This window comes from Prionailurus bengalensis, chromosome A2 (genome assembly GCF_016509475.1).
Source record: "Prionailurus bengalensis isolate Pbe53 chromosome A2, Fcat_Pben_1.1_paternal_pri, whole genome shotgun sequence".
NCBI lineage: Eukaryota > Metazoa > Chordata > Mammalia > Carnivora > Felidae > Prionailurus > Prionailurus bengalensis.
Genome location: NC_057348.1, coordinates 48,786,462 through 48,800,489, shown reverse-complemented (window position 1 = coordinate 48,800,489; position 14,028 = coordinate 48,786,462). Strand labels below are relative to the sequence as shown.

The following is a 14,028-nucleotide window of genomic DNA, read 5'->3' as shown; positions in this document are numbered from 1 at the left end:
ATAGGCCACTGGAAGCAAAGGAACTTCAGTTCAAAGTCAGCAGGAAGTTGCATTCCCATTGTTTGATGTGTTACCAGAAATCCTGCTGAATCAGTCACACCAGTCACTTGTGACTTTGACAATTCTTTCTCCTCTTCTTGAGGGATGGCTTAATTTCTCCTGCTTTTGGTGGCACTGTTCAGCACGTGGCACCAACACGTGCAGCACCAGCAATGAACATAACTCCTACGAAGTGACGACAGCTATGGCTCAGACCAGATGCAAACATGTGAGGGCAAAGGCAAGTGAGTGGGAGTCACCACATACAAGCCTGATGGTGCCTGTAACTCAACACCAACTATACTGTATGTCTCAGTGTCAGGGATACAATATTGTGGAAAAACACATTGAAAAATGATAAAATATGGAATGTTGGTTGGCAAACTATTAGGGAGAAATATACCACCTTCCATAAAAATGGCTAGCCAGGTTCCTACAGTTATCAATTCATGGACTAACTGCATAACCCTTCCTTTTGTGAGATTTGACCTTTGCCATATACAGTATTAACAGCTTTGATAAATCCCCTGCCTTTTGAACTCCTGCCAACTTAAATTTCAACTTCATCAGTTCGTGCCCCTTACCAAAAACATTGGGCCGCCTGAAAAATATAACTTTTACAATAAGTCAATCTTAGGCTTAAGTTTAAAAGGCCCTGAAAAAAATAAAAATAAAAAATAAAAACAAAAAAAAATAAATAAAAAGCCCTAAAGTGGAGCTTTCTAGGGGACTAGTAATATATTCTGCTTTTTGATTCAAGATACTATTTACATAGATGTGTTCACTTTGGGAAAACAAGTGGAGTTGTGTACAAATCTTAAGTTTATAGCTTAGTGATTTCTTTTTGCAAAATAAAAACAACCACATAGCTATGATGTGCATTTTCCTGCATGCAAACTATAATTCAATTAAAAGATAAAAGTAAAACAAATAGAAATTTAAAAAAAACCTTGAAATAGTCTGAAAAAATATAAGTGAAAATATATGGAAATAATCCATTAACAAGCTTATCTTATTACCCTAAATACAGGCAATTCCCTAGAGATACTGGATGTATTCTTCCAGACCATCACAATAAAGCAAATATTGCAATAAAACAAATCAAATTAATTTTCCAGTTTCCCAGTACACACAAAAGTTATGTTCACACTATAGTGTATTAAGTGTGCAACAGCATTATGTCGAATATTGTTGCTGGTGTGTGTGGGGGGGGTCCTGTTTTGATGTGAATGGCTGCTGACTGATCAGGGTGCTGGTTGCTGAAGGCTGGGGTAATGGTGGCAATTTCTTAATATAAGACAAGAGTGAAGTGTGCTGCATGATTGACTCTTCCTTTCACAAGTGATTTCTCTGTAGCATGTGATGCTGTTTGACATCATTTTACCCACAGAACTTTTTTGAAAATTAGAGTCAATACTCTCAAATCCTGCTGCTGCTTTATCAACTAAGTTTATTTAATATTCTAAATCCTTTGTTGTCATTTCAACTATCTTCACAGCATCTCCACAAGAAGTAGATTTCATCTCAAGAAACCACCTTATTTGCTCATCCATGAGAAGAAACTCCTCATCCATTCAAGTTTTATCAAGAGCTTCTAGCAATTCTGACCCACCATTCGGCTCCACTTCTAATTGTGCTCCTGCTATTTCCACCACATCTGTAGTTACTTCCTCCATAGAAGTCATGAACCCCTCAAAGTCATCCATGAGGGTTGAAATCAACTTCTTCCAAACTCCTGTTCATGTTGATATTTTGACCTCTTTCCTGGATCATGAATTTTCCTTACGGCATCTAGAAGGGTGAATCCTTTTCAGAAGGTTTTCAGCAGACTCTGCCCGGATCCATCAAAGGAATCAACATCTATGGCAGCTATAGCCTTACAAAATGAATTTCTTCTTTTTTAAGTTTGTTTGCTTATTTTAAGTCACCTTTACACCCAATATGGGACTTGAACTCATGACCCCAAAATCAAGAGGACGATGCTCTTCCAACAGAGCCAGCCAGGCACCTCACAAAATCCGTTTCTTAAATAATAAGAACTGGAAGTCAAAAAGACTCCTTGATCTGTGGACTGCAGAATGAATGTTGTGTTATCAGGTATGAAAACAGCAATAACCTCATTGTACACCTCCATCAGAGCTCTTGGGTGACCAGGTGCATTGTCAGTGAGCAGTAACAATTTTAAAGGAATCTTCCCCCCACCCCCCAAGCTGTAGATCTCAACAGTGGGCCTTAAATATTAAGTAAACCATGTTGTAATGAGATGGGCTGTCAGCCCATTTGTTGTTCCATTTCTAGAGCACAGAGTAGATTTAGCCTAATTCTTAAGGGCCCTAGGATTTAAAGAATAGCAAAATGAGGGGCGCCTGGGTGGCTGAGTCAGCTGGGCGTCTGACTTTGGCCTAGGTTATGACCTCATGGATCCCAAGTTCTGGCCCCATGTCAGGCTCTTGGCTGACAATTCAGGGCCTGGAGCCTATTTCTGATTCTGTCTCTCTCTCTCTCACTCTTTCTCTCTCTCTCTCTGCTCCTCCCTCACTCACACTCTGTCTCTTCCTCTCAAAAGTAAATAAACATTAAAAAAAAATTTTTTTTAAAGAATAGTAAAATGAGCATTGGTTTCAACTTAAAGTCACCAGCTACATTTGCCCCTAAGAGAGTGTGACTGTTTTTTGAATCTATGAAACCAGGCATGGACTTCTCTCTAGCTATGAAAGTCTTAGATGGTATCTTCTTCCAATAGAAGGCTGCTTCATATACACTGAAGATTTGATGTTTAGTGCACCCACCTTCATGAATGATCTCAGCTAGATCTTCTACATAACTTGATGCAGCTTCTACATCAGCACTTGCTGCTTCATGCTGTACTTATTTGTTATGGAGATGGCTTCTTTCCTTAAACCACATGAACCACCTCTGCTAGTTTCAGACTTCTCTTCTGCAGCTTCCTCACCTCTCTCAGCCTTCACAGAATTGAAGAGAGTTAGGACCTTGCTCTGGATTAGGCTTTGGCTTAAGGCAATATTGTTGCCAGTTTAATTTTCTATCCAGACCACCAAAACTTTCTCTGTATCAGCAATAAGGCTGTTTTGCTTTCTTATCATTTAAGTGTTCACTGGCATAGCATTTTTAATTTCCTGCAAGAACTTTTCCTTTGCATTCACAACTTAACTGTTTTGTTCAAGACAGCTTCCAGTCTGTCTTGGCTTCCAGCATGCCTTCCTCGCTAAACTTAATCATTTTAGCTTTTGTTTTAAAGTGAGACATGTACTAGAACAAGCAATCCTAAAATTCATATGGAACCACAAAAGGCCCCGAATAGCCAAAGGAATTTTGAAGAAGACCAAAGCAGGAGGCATCACAATCCCAGACTTTAGCCTCTACTACAAAGCTGTCATCATCAAGACAGCATGGTATTGGCACAAAAACAGACACATAGACCAATGGTATAGAATAGAAACCCCAGAACTAGACCCACAAACGTATGGCCAACTCATCTTTGACAAAGCAGGAAAGAATATCCAATGGAAAAAAGACAGTCTCTTTAACAAATGGTGCTGGGAGAACTGGACAGCAACATGCAGAAGACTGAAACTAGACCACTTTCTCACACCATTCACAAAAATAAACTCAAAATGGATAAAGGACCTGAATGTAAGACAGGAAACCATCAAAACCCTAGAGGAGAAAGCAGGGAAAGACCTCTCTGACCTCAGCCGCAGCAATTTCTTACTTGACACATCCCCAAAGGCAAGGGAATTAAAAGCAAAAATGAACTACTGGGACCTTATGAAGATATAAAGCCTCTGCACAGCAAAGGAAACAACCAACAAAACTAAAAGGCAACCAACGGAAAGGGAAAAGATATTTGCAAATGACATATCGGACAAAGGGCTAGTATCCAAAATCTATAAAGAGCTCACCAAACTCCACACCCAAAAAACAAATAACCCAGTGAAGAAATGGGCAGAAAACATGAATAGACACTTCTCTAAAGAAGACATCCGGATGGCCAACAGGCACATGAAAAGATGCTCAACGTCGCTCTTCATCAGGGAAATACAAATCAAAACCACACTCAGATATCACCTCATGCCAGTCAGAGTGGCCAAAATGAACAAATCAGGAGACTACAGATGCTGGAAAGGATGTGGAGAAACGGGAACCTTCTTTCACTGTTGGTGGGAATGCAAACTGGTACAGCCACTCTGGAAAACAGTGTGGAGGTTCCCCAATAAATTAAAAATAGACCTACCCTATGACCCAGCAATAGCACTGTTAGGAATTTATCCAAGGGATACAGGAGTACTGATGCATAGGGGCACTTGTACCCCAATGTTTATAGCAGCACTCTCAACAATAGCGAAATTATGGAAAGAGCCTAAATGTCAATCAACTGATGAATGGATTAAAAACTTGTGGTTTATATACACAATGGAGTACTACGTGGCAATGAGAAAGAATGAAATATGGCCCTTTGTAGCAACATGGATGGAACTGGAGAGCGTGATGCTAAGTGAAATAAGCCATACAGAGAAAGACAGATACCATATGGTTTCACTCTTATGTGGATCCTGAGAAACTTAACAGAAACCCATGAGGGAGGGGAAGGAAAAAAAAAAAAGAGGTTAGAGTGGGAGAGAGCCAAAGCATAAGAGACTCTTAAAAACTGAGAACAAACTGAGGGTTGATGGGGGGTGGGAGGGAGGGGAGGGTGGGTGATGGGTATTGAGGAGGGCACCTTTTGGGATGAGCACTGGGTGTTGTATGGAAACCAATTTGACAATAAACTTCATATACTGAAAAAAAAAATAAAATACATACTTGTAACCAGTCACCAAAAAAAAATAAATAAAGTGAGACATGTGTAACTCTTCCTTTCACTTGACCATGTAGAGGCCATCAGGTGTTATTAATTGGCCTAATTTTAATATTGCTGTGTCTCAGGGAATAGGGAGGCTCAAAGAGAGGGAGAGAGACACAGAGAGACATGGCCAGTGAGTAAAGCGGTCAGAACACACACACCATTTATCAATTACATTCACTATCATATGGGCACAGTTCACGGTGCCACAAAACAATCACAACAGTAACATCAAAGATCACGGTTCACAGATCATCCTAACAAACTTCATAATGAAAAACTCTGAAATGTGGCTTGAATTACTAAAATATGACACAGAGATACAAAGTGTGCAAATGCTGTTGGTAAAATGGTACCTAGAGACTTATTTAATGCAGGATTGCATTTGTAAAAGACACAATTTGTAAAAGACACAATATCTACAAAATACAAAAAGTGAAGTGCAACAAGTTATGTTTGTATTAATCATAAATATAGTCTCAACTAAATTGATTCTTTAAGTAGAACCTCTACTTTTCCAAATTTGTCAACTAGACACAAGGCCATCTCTTATCCACTCATATTAGAAATGGGATCTTGCTCCTTTCTTCCATTCTCCCTTCCCTCCTGATCTTCAATCCATGGCCAAGTCTTGCAGATTTTACTTTGTACATGCATCTTGACTTGGTCCCCTTAAATCTATCTCTTCCTACTGTCAGGCCCCCATAACCTCCTGCTGGACCTCTGTAATATACTAACATCTAGAACAACCTGTTCTAGTCTTGCCTACTTTCCTTTAAAAAAATGTTTATTATTTATTTTTGAGAGATAGAGAGAGATAGAGTAGGGGAAGGACAGAGAGAGAGGGAGACAGAAAATCCCAAGCAGATTCCACACTGCCAGCCTAGAGCCCAATGTGGGGCTTGAACCCACAAACTGCAGGATCATGACCTTGAAAGGAACCAAGAGTCGGACACAACTGTGCCAACAAGGCGCCCCATTCTTGCCTATTTGCAATCTACTTTATCATCATGTATCATGAGGTACATGTCAGGCCATGTATCTTCTTGCGTAAAAACCTACTTCAGTGCCTTATCCGTAGTTCAGGGGCAGCACCTGGGTGTGATGTATAAGGCCCTCTAGAGGGGGACCTTGATCAATCCCTGTAAGTCTATGTGAACACCACTCCCTGCCTTGCACTTTAAGCCCTGACACATGCAGTTCTCCTCCACCAGGCGATTTCTCCACTCCTTGCCACTACTCATGCTGCTGCACTGACTTGAAATACAGTTCCTTCCTTCATCCCAGCCCTTTCTCCTACCTCTTCTCCACCCCAGATCTCTTCTCCAGGCTCATTACTGTTACTTCAATTTGTATCTCAGACATCATCTTCTGGAAGCATCTTTCCAGGACTCCCTCCAGCCACGCTGCTTTGAATGCTCCTCATCTATGTTCACTTTCAGTGTATTCACTTCTCTTGCAGATCTTGTTATACCTTACTGTTGTTTATTTACATATCCTTCTCCCCTCCAGACTACTTCACAAATAAGTCTACACATTTATTCATTCTGGCACTCTCAACCTAGCATCTGGTACTTAGTAGGTGATCCACTAATATTTTATGAACTGAAATGAATGCCAAAGGACTCACTGAAATGGGAGGGTACAACCAGCAAGAATATAATTGTAGCAAGTACCCTGAAGCTAAGTAACCTAATATAATTCACTTCACTTAATTTATCTGTGAGATTTTTGGTATGTTTCTTATTTGCTTAAAAATTAGTGTTACACTTCACATTATACTTTCCTATAAGGAATAATAATCAATACTCATATAATATGAATTGGGTAAACACCTGGCATTAAAGTCTTTGAAAAGTTTTCACCTTAATCAAAGGTATTGGAGATTTAGGTAATGTGTTAAGTTCCTGGGCCACGAAATGATTTTGCGCAGTCAATGAATCCAAGTTTTACAGCTTCAGTGTTTTAAAATAAATAATGAGATTTAGTCTCCAGGGTAGAAGAACATCACATCCCATTTAATTTTTTTTTAATATTACTATTTACAGTCAGAGAAGGATTGGAGTACATTTGTAGTTAGAACACTTTGGCTTTGATTTTTGTTCATCTAATTTAAGGGAAGCTAAACAGATTTAATTTAAAAGTGGGAGATAAAAACATAAAAAAAAGAAAAATCAATGTAATGAGAAGATTACATTTATAATGGAATCACGGACATGCTCTTCACAATGGTGGGCAGAATGGGGAAACTGTAATAATTGCTTGCAATGGTATTGCTTTTCTCTAAGTTGATATTACCTACATACTATTTCAAAAATAATCGAAGAAAGATGCATACGAAAGTTTCCTTTTACTGACAAGTGAATTGTTTCAGTTGTATATTAAATTTTATTTTTAGCACGTAAAGCTGAAAAAAGCAGAAAAAGTGGAAAAGAATTCAGCCTCCTCCATACTGAGCTGGAACAGCAGAGGAGAATGCTAGAGAACCCCAGCTACACAGCACTATATTTACTATATTTGGGTCATTGTTTGGCCATCCCTGGAAAATAAGTCTAAGGACAATGATTATTTTTCCTAAAGATGATCACATGCCTCAACAACAACAAAAAAAGCTAACAAACACATAAAAAAAGTGTGAGACTTAGTTTTTTTTTTAATTTATTAATGATTAAATTTATTACTTTATTAAATGTTTAAAATAGTAGCAATGCTTATTAAAGTTCTATAGCATATATCTAAGCTTTTTTTCAATATATGAAATTTATTGTCAAATTGGTTTCCATACAACACCCAGTGCTCATCCCAAAAGGTGCCCTCCTCAATACCCATCACCCACCCTCCCCTCCCTCCCACCCCCCATCAACCCTCAGTTTGTTCTCAGTTTTTAAGAGTCTCTTATGCTTTGGCTCTCTCCCACTCTAACCTCTTTTTTTTTTTTCCTTCGAGACCTAGCTTACACCCATATTATGGAATACAGTTTGGTAAAATGGAGGGAAGGGCACAAAATATTCATCAGAGTTGGCAGAGAATTTAGTAAAATCAATAGCCTTTTAACAACATTTACGTAACATAAGTTACACAGAGCTAAAACAATGACTTCGGCTTCCAATTTTTATTTCTCCTCAAACGTTTTCTTGCTGACCAAATTTCAAAATGACCACTCCCATAAATCCAAACTTTCTATTAACTGCTGGTTCCAGTTAGACATTATAGCCAACCAAAAGTGAACACAAGCGTTATCTTAGCAAAAGAAACAGGTAAGAAGGAAAAGGAAGAGTGTATCTTGTTTTTCATTCTCCATCAGCCTCTCTTGTGCTCGGTGATCATACATACACATTTGCCTGGGGGTTCTGTCTACCCAGACCTTTACCACTCACTCAGTCTCTGTGAAAATTTTTTTTAAGTTAAAAATAGGATAATAATAACATTACTCTTTGGAAAAAAAAATTATGAAATCTTCAAATGCATGCTACTTCTGAGACCAATTTGCTTCTGAGTTCTGCTACTATCTTGAATCTTATCACTCTGTAGAAACTTGGGAAACTTATCTGCATCGAAACCCTGACATGGCGGCAACTCCCTTCTGAGAGAAACACCCCTGGATAGCCCTTCTACATAAGTGGCCTGTGCTGTATGGCCTGTGACTCTATTATTTTGGCCATTATGGATTGGGCCAGGAAGGTACTTCCATGCCCAAAGTAGCTACCACAGTGCAAATAGCCTCTAATCTGGTCTGGTCTAAGACATCAAACAGAACTAGCACATAATGAATGGGGACTGACTGTACCAATCTTTCCCCTTGCACTATTTTGAACTTAAAATACAGACAAAAAATAGTACAATAATAGAGAAGTAGAGATCTCAAGGAGACAAGAAACAAAACAAAAAGCAGACTGTAATGGCTAAGTCTAAGATATGGGAAAGTCACAGGAGAATCAAACACCTGCTTCTTTTTTATTTATTTATTTATTTATTTATTTATTTATTTATTTATTTTTTATGAAATTTATTGACAAATTGGTTTCCATACAACACCCAGTGCTCATCCCAAAAGGTGCCCTCCTCAATACCCATCACCCACCCTCTCCTCCTTCCCACCCTCAAACACCTGCTTCTAATGGAATACAAACTCACTGAGTCCTCAGAGTCACATCAGTGGGTCTATACTCAATAACAAATCAGCAATTTGTCAGTTCTCCACAGATCCTAGCCATATATTTGCCCAGCCTCCTTCATAACCTCCATCACCTAAGGCCATCTGACAATATCGTTTCTTCTTACAATCAGAGCCTAACACAGGTCCTTTACATGGTTGCTGACAGTGTATTTTCACTCGAAAATATAGATTGTAGAATACTATATGGTTTGCTGAATGCTGTGTCAAGCAGCACTTACTTATAAAGTTAAACAAGCTCCAATCATAGCATAAACACCATTTCCACTAAAAATGGCACATTCTATCCAAGAAAACAACCCTACTGTGTGGTGCAGTGAATGACAATTTAAAAAAATTACTATTTCTTAAAGACTTGCATGTATTCATCCTTTTTCTACCTGCACTTAAATTGTTCTCTCTGCCCACCTTGCTTTCATGGCTAAGCATTTTATGAATATGTAACACCTGTCTCATCTCCTTCTCTTTTATTCTAATTGTCTGATACTGAGTCTTTGGTAATATCCTGCCACTTAAACTGGCATAGTAAAAGGCCAAGGAACTCCTAATTTCCCAAACCTAATTTTTTATCTCTTCACTTCCCATATTGACTGACCTTTAGGTCGCATGGTAAAAATGACTACCCTTTCTTTGAAACTCTCCAGACAATGGTTATCTTCCTGCAAACACTTCTTGCCAGTCTATTTGCAATTAAGTGTACTATGAACTAAAATTACACTCAAAACTGATCTCACTGGTGTCTCTTCTTAAAATTTAAAACTTCAAAATCACTGGCTTTCCTGGAACTTTGAGTTCAGCATCTATTTCATAATATTTATGTGTGATTAGTGCTATCTACAGGATGTTTTTCCAGGGACTCTGCTGTGGCAAATATCCTGCCTGGGATACACCTTTCTCACCTCATTCATGGCAAAGTACCTGATAATTGTCATGCATGTTACCCTTGAGAAGCTCCCCTTTAAAGAATTTTCATCCATGTAACAGGTTTATGGTACACGACCACTTGAAAAAACTGCAACAGCCTTTACTATAGAATATATTACATGAATATTCACTCAGCAAACATTTACCAAGCTCCTGCTGGGCCCTAGGCACCTATCTAACTGGTCAGAGAATGTATACTCCAGGCATTAATAGGAACTGTGTATGTGAGTAATACTCTCCACTGTTTGTTCAGTGCCTGGAAAGTGTATCACTATTTTATGAGAGTACAGTAACAGTTTGTTAAATGAAGGAAAGCAAACATTCCATAATCTGAGCATCTCATATTCTACCAGTCTTAACTCAGGCTATCCTTTCCCTCACTCATGTCTCATGAGTGTGAGTTTGAAAGGGTTACTCGTTTTGAGCTCAGTGAACTGACAATGGTTTTTTGGGTCATCATTATATCTCTATCATACCAACTGACATTAGAGTTGACATTCAATCATCAATTTGGTGAATGGAGTGATTTTTCTCTTCTAATTTGTTGGATATAGTCTTGGGGAAGCAATACTGGGTAAGACCGCCTCACCTGTAAGACCTGCAGAATCTGTTTGGAGCTGTTCAGTAAATGGGTAAAGAAGAAACACAGTATGGAGTTTGCTTTAGTCCAGATCAGCATTGCAACTCCATCCCACAAAGTTTGTCAAGTGTCCGAAAGCAGCAGTGACAATATCAGGTAGAATTAGGTCACTAGCAGAAATCAAATGTCCAAATGCTGGAACAAAAATGGAAGGCATGCACAATTAATGCAATTGTGGCCTTTGCTTCAGCTGGAGCATCCCGCATTTGTTCCAACTCAGCTGTTGCCATTATCCATTTGTTGATTGCTGCCCCATTCTTGGAAATACATAGGCATCCCATTCATTTGGAGCTTTGTTTTCTTGAAAATTATCATCCACATTTTGAAATTTTTTGTAGCTGCCTAACATAGCAATGTCCAAGAAGTTTGAAAACTCAGGCATTTGATGAAAGAAGAATTGGACCAGCAACGGGGTCAATAAGGAAGCAGAATGATTCCAAAAAAGAACAAAGAGAAGAAAAAAAACTTAATTACTTTATTAAAGCTGTTACTGACCTTCTCCAGCTTCTTCTCTAATTTAATTTTCTCAGAAATTTGAATTTTGAAAAAAAAAACTAATACTTTTATTTTAGATATAAATTGTGATTTTTAGTTTAAAAGCGTTAGTCAGATGTGAACATTAGTTGGATGAATGAATGGACAGAGAAGCAAATGAACTGAATTAAACAGGAATTAGTTGAATGGGAAATATAAAGCCTATAAACATTTTCCAAATAGAGTTTTTGAGAAGTTAATGATTTTCCAGGCAGGATTACACTATATAATTTGAACTGTGAGAAAAGTACCAATAAACACCACTATAAATTTCAAACGGGTGCCTTTGAAAGCAAATTCAACTTATTCCAATATCATTATTGAACAGAAAAATATTTATAATAATGGCTTTTACATAGTATTAGTCCATATTTAATTGTAACAAAAACCCTCTATTTAAAAATTTTCAAATACTAATAATAGAAGATTATTTGGGTTTATTCATCCCACTCCATTCTAAATTTTTGTCCTAACGTTATAATTCCACCTATTTCACAAAATACTTGAAGGAATTAAAAGAAAACAAAGAAAATGAAGGTAAAGTAGATGTGGCAGGTGACAGAATCAATGAGTAAGAATCATCAACATTTCTAAGATCACAAAAAAATTTTCAATAAGTAAGGGAGGGAATAGTTTCTACAAAAAACGTCTTTGAAATATTTAAGAGGAGCTTACTGGTTCCTACAACTTTAGATGTCTGGGTAATTTAGTCAATTAAATGAGGCAGGAAAAACCCTGAAAACCATAAAGGACTTACTAAAATAGAACTTGGATCATGATACAAGTAATTGTACTGCATAATGTGGGAGAGAGGGGTAAGGGCCAGCAGGTAAACCCAAAGTAGGCAAAGCGGCCACCAGGGTTTCCAACTTTGTAGCTACATCTCCAGAAAGATGGTTACAGATGAAGGATGTCAGTGTTTCTCATTCATGATGGAAAATCAAAGCTCTGGAACAAATTTGCTAACTAGTGCTAAGCCAACAGCTAAATTCCTGGCCATCTTAAACTCAGAAAAGACTTCACTTTCCACATATGTTAAGCTTTTAACTGTCATTACAACATTAGGATGAAGAATATTAAGGCCGAATTAAACAATATGTTAGGATCTAAAATCTGGATATTTAAGAAATATGGTCCTGAGTAAAACAAAATACATAAATATAAGATAATCTCTTATATCTACTACTTATGGGGAACCAAGTAATACCTTCATGTTCAGGGAAAACCCTATCAAAACATTATTAGATGAAAATATAGAATTAAATAAAAAATAGGACTCCAAGGACGGCAAAATATTCTTTCTTTACTCTCTCCTTGCAAAAAATTTTCAATCTAGAGGCACCTGGGTGGCTCAGTCAGTTAAGCATCCGGCTCTTGATTTCAGCTCAGGTCATGATCTCACAGTTGTAAGATCAAGCCCCATGTTGGGCTTGCTCTGTCAGGTTCTCCTCTGGGCATGGAGCCTGTTTAAGATTCTCTCTCTCTCTCTCTCTCTCTCTCTCTCTCTCTCTCCCTCTGCCCCTGCCCTGTGCACATGCACATGTGCATGCACGCTCTCTCTCAAAAAAAAAAAAAATTTTTTTCAACCTAATTTATATTCATTGCTTTGTGGCGTTAAGTAAATCACATAGCTTTGTGATGTTAAGTCACCCAGATTTGGTACTACTTTTAGCAGTACAGGTTAATGGAAACTGATAGCGTAACATTTTTATAAACAGGAAAAGAAATTTGATAAGTAAACAGATTATGGATGTGGTTAGAAGTCAGTTGCAGCTGCCATAACAAAATGCCACACACTGGGTGGCTTAAACAACAAAAATTTATTTTCTCACAGTTCTGGAGGCTAGAAGACTGAGATCAGGGTGCCATCATGGTCAGATTCTGGTGAAAACTCTCTTCCTGGCCTGCAGCCAAGCACTGTCTCACTGTATCTTCATAGGGCAGAGAAAGAGGATGAGAGAGCAAGCCAGCTCTCTGCTATCTTCTCTTATAAGGGCATTGCCCCATCATAAAGGTATCGCTCTCATGACCTCATCTAATCCTAATTACCTCCCCAAAGAATGCATATTCAATAAATCTCATTGGAGTTAAGGCCTCAACATATGAATTTAGGAAGCACACAATTCACGTCCATTGCATGGAGATCGAATTTGCAAAGTCAGACAAACTTAAGAACCCAATGTTGGAATTCAGAAAACCTGTAGCAACAAATCACAATGATGCAGTGACTGGGGATATTAAAAACATCGGCCATAAACAATTTTAATTTGGTGAGTTGTGGATTTCTAGACCTAATTATAATGATAGCCACCTCTCAGGAAAAAAAGGAAGAAAAAAGAAAAAGACCCAAGACTAAGGATCAAACAGAGACGGTGTGAAGAAGCCACGCAATTAAATGCTGTACATATTTGATTGTAAATGCATGGAATTATCCCTGTCTCCTACTTGAACGATTTGGTTCAGAACTATTTATCATGGACTCAAGAGGGATAGTCTACTGGTGCTCCAGGCTACTGAATGTGTATAGGAAATAATGGACTTGGCTCTGTTTGAAACTTTCCTCTTTACTCAGTGTTTTGTTTGGTTTTGTTTTTTAATTTCTTTTTTTTTAATGTTTATTTAATTTTGAGAGAGAGAGAGAGAGAGAGAGAGAGAGAGAGAGAGAGAGAGAAAGTGCAAGCAGGGGAGGGGCAGAGAGAGGGTAGACACAGAATCCGAAGCAGGCTCCAGGCTCTGAGCTATCAGCACAGACCTCAACGCAGGGCTTGAACCCAGACACCATGAGATCATGACCTGATCTCAAAGTCAGACACTTAACCAACTGAGCCACCCAGGCACCCCTGTTTTTTAATT

At 38.3% G+C, this 14,028-nt stretch overlaps 1 protein-coding gene across 2 annotated transcripts in view; it reads right to left on the bottom strand.

Annotated features, from left to right (window-relative positions):
* GRM7 (glutamate metabotropic receptor 7) overlaps window positions 1-14,028 on the bottom strand; it is an 859,113-nt gene that overhangs the window by 609,162 nt on the left and 235,923 nt on the right. The window lies entirely within an intron of this gene.